The sequence below is a fragment of the Gallus gallus genome, chromosome 12 (assembly GCF_016699485.2).
Source record: "Gallus gallus isolate bGalGal1 chromosome 12, bGalGal1.mat.broiler.GRCg7b, whole genome shotgun sequence".
Classification (NCBI taxonomy): domain Eukaryota; kingdom Metazoa; phylum Chordata; class Aves; order Galliformes; family Phasianidae; genus Gallus; species Gallus gallus.
The window spans coordinates 20,096,133-20,105,127 of record NC_052543.1 but is presented as its reverse complement, the minus strand read 5'-3'; the positions used below and the strand labels follow the sequence as shown (position 1 = coordinate 20,105,127).

At 47.5% G+C, this 8,995-nt stretch overlaps 1 long non-coding RNA gene across 1 annotated transcript; it reads left to right on the top strand.

Moving 5' to 3' along the window:
- Positions 1–5,757: 5,757 nt before the first annotated feature.
- LOC107057001 lies at positions 5,758–8,241 on the top strand. The gene is made up of 2 exons (XR_001471250.4): positions 5,758–5,957; positions 7,961–8,241. It is a non-coding gene; the product is annotated as an uncharacterized LOC107057001 (long non-coding RNA).
- The last annotated feature ends 754 nt before the right edge of the window (positions 8,242–8,995 follow it).

The following is an 8,995-nucleotide window of genomic DNA, read 5'->3' as shown; positions in this document are numbered from 1 at the left end:
CAAAAATCGGCACGAGTCTCAGAGTGGCCGGCAAGGAGCGCAAAAGGCCTCCATCCGACGGCCGTGCGTCGGTTACGGGGTTGGGTTAGCCCTGCGCTAGAGACAAAGCAAAGCTAACCCAACCCCGTAAGCGAGGCCAAGCTAAACTCAACTTCGGAAAGCCAAAATCCAATACCCGCGCTGAAATCAGCGCAACAGACAGACCAGCCAAAAATCGGCACGAGTCTCAGAGTGGCCGGCAAGGAGCGCAAAAGGCCTCCATCCGACGGCCGTGCGTCGGTTACGGGGTTGGGTTAGCCCTGCGCTAGAGACAAACAAAGCAAAGCTAACCCAACCCCGTAAGCGAGGCCAAGCTAAACTCAACTTCGGAAAGCCAAAATCCAATACCCGCGCTGAAATCAGCGCAACAGACAGACCGGCCAAAAATCGGCACGAGTCTCAGAGTGGCCGGCAAGGAGCGCAAAAGGCCTCCATCCGACAGCCGTGCGTCGGTTACGGGGTTGGGTTAGCCCTGCGCTAGAGACAAAGCAAAGCTAACCCAACCCCGTAAGCGAGGCCAAGCTAAACTCAACTTCGGAAAGCCAAAATCCAATACCCGCGCTGAAATCAGCGCAACAGACAGACCGGCCAAAAATCGGCACGAGTCTCAGAGTGGCCGGCAAGGAGCGCAAAAGGCCTCCATCCGACGGCCGTGCGTCGGTTACGGGGTTGGGTTAGCCCTGCGCTAGAGACAAAGCAAAGCTAACCCAACCCCTTAAGCGAGGCCAAGCTAAACTCAACTTCGGAAAGCCAAAATCCAATACCCGCGCTGAAATCAGCGCAACAGACAGACCGGCCAAAAATCGGCACGAGTCTCAGAGTGGCCGGCAAGGAGCGCAAAAGGCCTCCATCCGACGGCCGTGCGTCGGTTACGGGGTTGGGTTAGCCCTGCGCTAGAGACAAACAAAGCAAAGCTAACCCAACCCCGTAAGCGAGGCCAAGCTAAACTCAACTTCGGAAAGCCAAAATCCAATACCCGCGCTGAAATCAGCGCAACAGACAGACCGGCCAAAAATCGGCACGAGTCTCAGAGTGGCCGGCAAGGAGCGCAAAAGGCCTCCATCCGACGGCCGTGCGTCGGTTATGGGGTTGGGTTAGCCCTGCGCTAGAGACAAACAAACAAAGCTAACCCAACCCCGTAAGCGAGGCCAAGCTAAACTCAACTTCGGAAAGCCAAAATCCAATACCCGCGCTGAAATCAGCGCAACAGACAGACCGGCCAAAAATCGGCACGAGTCTCAGAGTGGCCGGCAAGGAGCGCAAAAGGCCTCCATCCGACGGCCGTGCGTCGGTTACGGGGTTGGGTTAGCCCTGCGCTAGAGACAAACAAAGCAAAGCTAACCCAACCCCTTAAGCGAGGCCAAGCTAAACTCAACTTCGGAAAGCCAAAATCCAATACCCGCGCTGAAATCAGCGCAACAGACAGACCGGCCAAAAATCGGCACTGTTCTAGGAATATTACCCCAAAAAAATCAAAACATGTTAGCATCAACCCCAGAGATGAAATTACAAAATACAGTCAACATGACTCTACATGGCACATGAAGCCACACTTAATGTATGTGAAAAGTAAAAGCTGCTGGGGGTACGAGTTAATGCTCAGCTGTACAAGAGCTGAAAATGGGGCCAGGTGGGAAACAGGGCCAAACGCATCCTGGCCAGCATGGCAAACACTGTAGCCACCAGGAGCGGGGAGGTAATAACTTGCTGTACTCACAACTGGTGAGACTGCACCTGTACTGCTCTGTTCAGTTTCAAGCCCCTTGCTGCAACAAAGACCTATGTGACCCTGAACATCTCCCAGTGATGGCAACAAAACTTGTGATGGGTCAGAACTACAAGTCTTATAAGGAGCATCTGAAAGACATACAATTATTCAGTCCAGAAAACAGGAGTCCCACAGAGAACTTCATCGTACTCCACAACAGACTGCGCAGATGTTGTGAGCGGAAGCTTGGAGGAAGTTTGGCCTCTTCACACAAGCAACAAACAGGACCCAAGGAAATGCCACAAATCCTACCAGAGTGCATTTAAAATATGCAGAAGGAAAAACTTCGTCTGTCAAAGCTGGGTCAAGAGCTGCAATGCCCTGCCAACTGGAGTCACTGTCCCTGGCACTGTTTGAGAGGCATCAGTATGAGGAGCTAGGAGAAATGGGTTAGCAGCCTGTGGTAGCAACAGAAATGGAAGGACGGGGTCAAATAGAGGATCTTGCAGATCCCTTCCAGCCCTGGGATTCTATGTTTCTATGACACAACACCACAAGCAACACAAAGAGTTTAGCACATTTATTGTCCACGCTCTCCAGAAGAAGATGGCAGCTTCACTATAAAAACGGAAGAGACACAACCAAGTGTTAAGAGTACAGATGAAACAACTCAAACACAGCTACTGACCAAAACCAACACCTATAACACAGATCCAAAGCACGATCAGTACTGAAGACCTATGAGAACGCAAGAGAAAACACACAAGCTAAGATAAGATGCTATGGCATAATCAAAACAAGCAACAATTCACGCAACAGCAATAAGATCATGCACAATAACAAAGACAAGTAGCATCACCACACACACACGCCAAGACTGCAAAATACAAAACCAGACACCCGATGCTCCAAAAAAGCCCACCGCTACACTACACAAAACAATTGAAGATAAGCAACTCAAAGAATAGAAAAATATAATTACACAAATCACAGCAAGAAGAACATGACCAAAAAAAAAGACAATAACATGAGGAAGAAGGAAGACTGAGAGCAAAGGCAGTGAAGTCACAGATCCAGAAACTGATTCAACAACTGGGACTGACACTCACAAATAAACACATTACATGTGTTAGTAAGAAAACTTACTGAGTCCATCAAGAAACCTAGAACACCATCCGCTACAAATCCACACATACTAACAGCAAAAGTTGAAGGTAACCCCAAAGAAGACAAGACAGACAGCCAAGCCCAACAAACAGATGCAACAACTCAAGTGATGATTATTTCAAGTAAGTTTTTACTACTCATTCTACAACACCTTCTAAGCATACAGCTGTTCATAAGAACCAAATCTACTGAACCTTTAAGATTATACTGCCAACTTAGTTCAACAATCAGAACAGCACCTAGCATTACAAATAAGCATAACCCTTCAAGATCAACACCAATTAACTGTAAAGAAAAGCAATTAGAATGACATTCACAACAATTACATTTAAGTCAAAGACACATCCCCAACACATCCAATCCCAGCAATGAAGGCAACAACCACAGAAGACAAAGCCCTGCATGAAAACAAAGACAAAAACAGGCACAGCTAATTGCGTAACAAGACACACACAAGATAAATGCAATAGAAAGATAAGTGAGCAAAAAGTCAAAGACGAGGGCAAAAGAAACCGCTAGCAGAAAGAAAAGAACAAGGCCCAGAAACAGCAGAGACCGACACAATTCATGCAAATAAATAAACTAAGGGAAAGCAAAACCGAAACAGAATAGAAAACAAAGACAAAAAAACCACCATGGGAGATCAAAAACCAAGCTAAGAACACAGCACAACATACACAAACAAAAAGCAATTACCAAACACAGAAAAAACAGTAAAAAAGAAAAACCACAGAAAGGTAACACTAAAACTGGCAAAAAACCTAACAAGAACAGTAAAGAAACCCAAGAGCCAAAATTAATGAAAATATCTAGACCAAACCAAAGAAATAATGAAAACAACCCCCCCCCCCCCCCCCACACACACACACAAAGCTATAACAAACGCAAACAACAGCCACTATAAGCAAACCCATAGCTAGAAACAAAAAGAAGCCCATGAAAGCCTACAAGAAAAAAATGGACAAAAGATACAGTAAAATACCAAAAAAAAAAACAAACAAACAAGCAAAAACCAAGCAATCACACACACACCACCACATGCAAGACACAACAATAACAGCCATAAAGAAAAGCAGAAGCGATGCAGAGTAGAACACCAAAGCAAACCCAAACCAAATGCAAAAACAATCACAATGCACAGCACAACATGAAACCAAACTGAATGCAAAACCCAGGGAAAAGCAAGACCAAAGAAAGAAAACCAAAACCAAACGTGAAGGCAAACCAAACATGCAGCAGAAGCAAAGAACAACTGAAACATAAGAAAAACACTCACACAGTGCTAAAACAAACTCAAAACACCACCGAAGAATAACAAAATCCAACACCGAGGCAAAGAGAACACCCAGGAAAAACTGAACCAAAAGGTAAAGGACAACACACAAGGAAATCCAGAGCTAACACAAAGGAGAAAACAGAAATGCCCACAGAATACAAAAGAAAAGGTAAAATGATACAACAACTGAAACACAAAGGCAAAAAAAGACAAAACCGAACAGAAGACCCAAACAAAACTAAAACAAACGCTAATAAAAAGGCAAACAAAACTGCCACAGAAAGCCAATACAAAGGTAAAGGGAACAGGAACAAAAAAAATCAGGAAGAAAACAAACAGAAAAAGACCCAAACCTGTAAACAACCCCCAAACGCAACAAAGATTCCAGGAAACACTTAACAAGGCCACACTACCCAACAGGAAAAAACTCAACTACAGACAATGCACTTAGCTCTTTGGATGACCACCTTCAACTCAAAGTAAGCATTCAAGCCTCTCAAGGACACAAACCTTTCTGTTTCTTCCCACATATCTGAAAAGCTGCAAACTTCACAGTGGGCTTCTTAACCCACACAGAAATGCCACACTTCTGAACGACCACTTGTCCAACACAAAAAATGTTAACAACTGAACCCAGCACATATAAGCTTGCCCTTCTTCCACGAATACACCCTGTACAGCTCCAATCTGAAAACAACATCCCTACTTCCAAGCCCAAAAAGCTGCTGACTACTCAACTCACTGCAGTGATGCAGACATCAACAATCAAGACATGTTGCTGATCTATATCAACTCAACAACCTTATGTCTACTTAAAAACAATCGCCACCCTCTTGTAAAAGAAACCAGGAGCACATCACAAGCCTCTGGCAACACGTACCTCACAAACTCCAGTCTGCAACCCACCTGTTGAAACTACAAACCAACAGACAGCGCTCCCACTTCACCTGACAAACTGAAGAATGCCGTACTGCCAGGGAGAACAAGATATCCTGGAAAGAAAGAAAACAGGAAAAACAGTCAGAGTAAAATAACAGCAATAAATAAATAAACCAAAGAATACAAAGGGAGAAGTGCAAGCACCAAAAACCACACCAGCGTGCAAAAAGCCCAGTGCATCAAGACTCCACAACAAAACATAATACACAAATTAGGAGAAACATCACAACAGCTACTAAAGACTCATGTTCTGAGGCTATTAAGCTCACTCACCTGAGCGCTGTAGCAGCCGCTCCTGGGGACCCGCTCCAGCAAAGTCCTGCGGAGCAGCTCCGGCAGGGACCGCTCCGGCAGGGACCGCTCCGGCAGGGACCGCTCCGGCAGGGACCGCTCCGGCAGGGACCGCTCCGGCAGGGACCGCTCCGGCAGGGACCCCCGGGGCAGCTCCAGCAACGAACCGAGAAAAGGGAAATCCAAAACAACCCTACCTGACACTGGAGGAGGACCCCACAACACCGACCCGGAACGAGAGCCGCCGACGGACTGAACTCCCTCGGCTGAAACGCGGCTTTTGAATGCGGGCGAAGGGGCGGAGCCAATGACGTCACAAACGGAAGGCGGGGCAGACGACCCGAAAGGGCGGCCGGGGGTGGGGCCGGCGTGCAGAGACATGCCCGTACGGGACACGGCGATACAGTTTAAAGGGGCCAAACGATGAGACAACAGCGGGCAGGGGACCAACGGCGGGGGGGAAGCACTGACGGAGACGAGAGGGAGTGTCAACTGCGGGGGGACCAGAGGAGAGGGGAGCTGCGGCAACGCCTACGGGTGCGATGGCAAGAACGCTGACAGCGACGCCACAAAGATGGCAGGGGTGCGGGGATGGCGGGTGGGAGGTGGCTGGACGGCTGGAGGGCAGCAAAAGACCGAGGACCCACCACGACGACGATCGGCAGCTGATGCCAACAGGGGCAGGGTACCGTTCCAGGACTTTCAAAAGACACGATGAAAAAACTGTTGGTCAACCCCACCACAACTTGCCACTGTGAACAACACCAATGCCAAAGCTCTGTGGTGTATTCCAAGCACAAAGCAAAACTCCTACACATGTCCACTGCCTTCAAAGATCTGAAATATTGGCATTATACTCTAGGATATCCCAAACACTGCCATAAACACTCAGTACTCTCTACAGACATAACAACAACACCAGGTTCAGCAAGCATTGGCTGCCAGACCGCAAAACACTCACAGACCTGCTCATTATTCTCCATGGCACATAAAGCCCGTGCACTATGCTGAACATTGCTACCACAACCCTCACTTAACTCTAAAATACCCAAACATTGTGCCACACCCACTGGCCACATTGGGCAGCCTCGCTAACAGACATGGTACCCTAGAGATGTCCCAGGTCAAGCACTGCAAACCTTAAGAAAATAGTCACAGCCTCAAACAAACCCACAAGATCTACTAGCTGGGGACCCCACTCACAGGATAGCTGTTGAAACTCGATGACGTGTCAAATCCCTTTCAAGCCTGAACAATCCAGGATTCTAAGATGCAATAATTCTGCCTGTAGTCTACCTAGACTTCAGCAAAGCCTCTGACAAGGTCTCCCACGATATGCTCCTGCAGAAACAGGCTGCCCGTGGCCTGCACGGGCGTACTCTTCTTGGAGTAAGGAACATGCTACACAACCGTGCCTCACAGATAGTACTTAATGGAGTTAACTCCAGCTGGTGACCTGTTACAACTGCTGATCCCCAGGGGCTGGTACTGAGGCCCATCGTGTTTAATGTCTTTACTGAGGACCTACATGAGGAGACTGAATATACCCTGAGTGTACAGATAACACCAACTTCAGAGGTAATACAGATCTGCCTGACAGTAAGGAGGCCCTTCAGACAGATCTAGATAAGCTGCATTGCTGGGCTGAATAGAATGCGATGACATTCAACGAGGCCAAGTGCCGGATCCTGCACTTTGGCCGCAATCACCCCATACAGCTCTATACGCTTCGATCAGATTGGCTACATAACTGCAAAGACAAAATGGACCTGCAGGTGATGCCTGATGCTCGCCTGAACGTGAGCAGACAGTGTGCCTGGGAGGCAAACAGGGCCAATGCCATTATGGCCTGCATGAGAAATAGTGTGGTGATCAGGAGCGGGGACAACCTGCGCCAGGGAAGGTTCAGGCTGCATGTTAGCAAATACTACTTCTCTGAAAGGGTGGTCAGTCACTGGAATGGTCTGCCCGGAGAGGTGATGGAGTCACCAACTCTGGAGGTGTTCAACGAACACTGGGACGTTGTGTTGCGGGACATGGTTTAATGAGAACTCTTGGTGATGGCTGGATGGTTGGACTGGGTGATCCTGCGGGTCTTTTCCAACCTTGGTGATTCTATGATTCTGCGATAAACATACCCCAGTGCTGCTGAGGTGACACCTGAACCGCAGTGTTCGCTACTTGGAACCTTGTTCCAAGAAAGACACTGAGGCCCTGGAACGTGTCCACAAAAGGGCAATGACACTGGTGAGGGATCCATAGCACAGATTTTAGGAGGAGCAACTAAGGGAGCTGCAAAATGCAGCACCTGGTGCACAGACTCAGACATCAACGATTCAAATAATTTAATACAATTTCTCACATAACTTACATACATTCACAAGTTTCCTTTTTCAGGTTTCTCATGCACCCTTACAAGTTTCTCCTGCACCTGCACATATCAACACAGTATTCTACAAATGCTCCTGAACTGTGTATGTGGGCGCTTGTCCAGGCACAGCCGTGAGCCACTTCTCTTCTTTTTTTGTCTTCTTCTACAGGTCGTTCGTTTGCATACTTTTTACGTTGTTCCACAGCTGCTGCTCTGAATAGATGCTCTTGTATTCCCACACTGATTGTTTACTCTCAAGAAGAGGATGCTCAGGACACACTGCACCACACTCTACAGGCTCCCTGAAGTTAGGTTGTGATGAGGAGGGCTTTGGCCTCTGCTACCAGGAAACAAACAGTAATACAGGAAACAGCCACAAATTTCACCATGTCAGATTTCATTATGCCTAAGTAAAAATGTATTCTGTCACAGAGCAGTCATGCACAGGAATGGCCTGCTGGAGGAGCTGCTGAACTCTCCGTCCAAGGTAGTGTTCAATAGACAGCTAGACGACATACTACAAGATATGGCTTAGTACCACATGGTAGTAATGCGGATGGCAGCACAATTGAACTACATACTCTTGTAGATCCTTCCAAACCTTGTGATTCCATAATGATACAATTCTATACATACTCTAACACAAAACCACAAAGCCACAAAACATCACGGATCGAAAAGCACCTTCGCAGAACATCTAGTCCAATGCCTGAGATGGAGCAGGAACACCTAGAGCGGGTCACAGAGGAACAAATCCAAATGGGCTAGGAATGTCTGCAGAGAAGAACACCCCACAACCTCTCTTTACAGCCTGTACCTGTGTTCTCTCATGCTCACGATAAAGAAGACAGATCTCAAATTTTAAGCAGAACCTGCTCGGTTCAATCCAGCACCCATTACTGCTGCTCATATCACCAAATGTCACTTGACAACAGCCTTCCTCAATTCTACTCACACCCACCCTAGCTGTATTTATATACATGAATAACTTCATACCTCAGTCTCCTTGAACCTAAAAACTACACTGAGAGGAGAAATACTCTGAACCTACAAATCATCCCCCTTCTAATACACCACAGAATGCCATTAGCCTTCTAGGCCACAAGCGCACAGTACTGGCTCATGTTCCTCCTCCCGTCCTCCACGAAGCCCGAGTCCCTTTCACCCACGCTGCGCTCCAATGGGGCGCTCCCCAACCTATAAT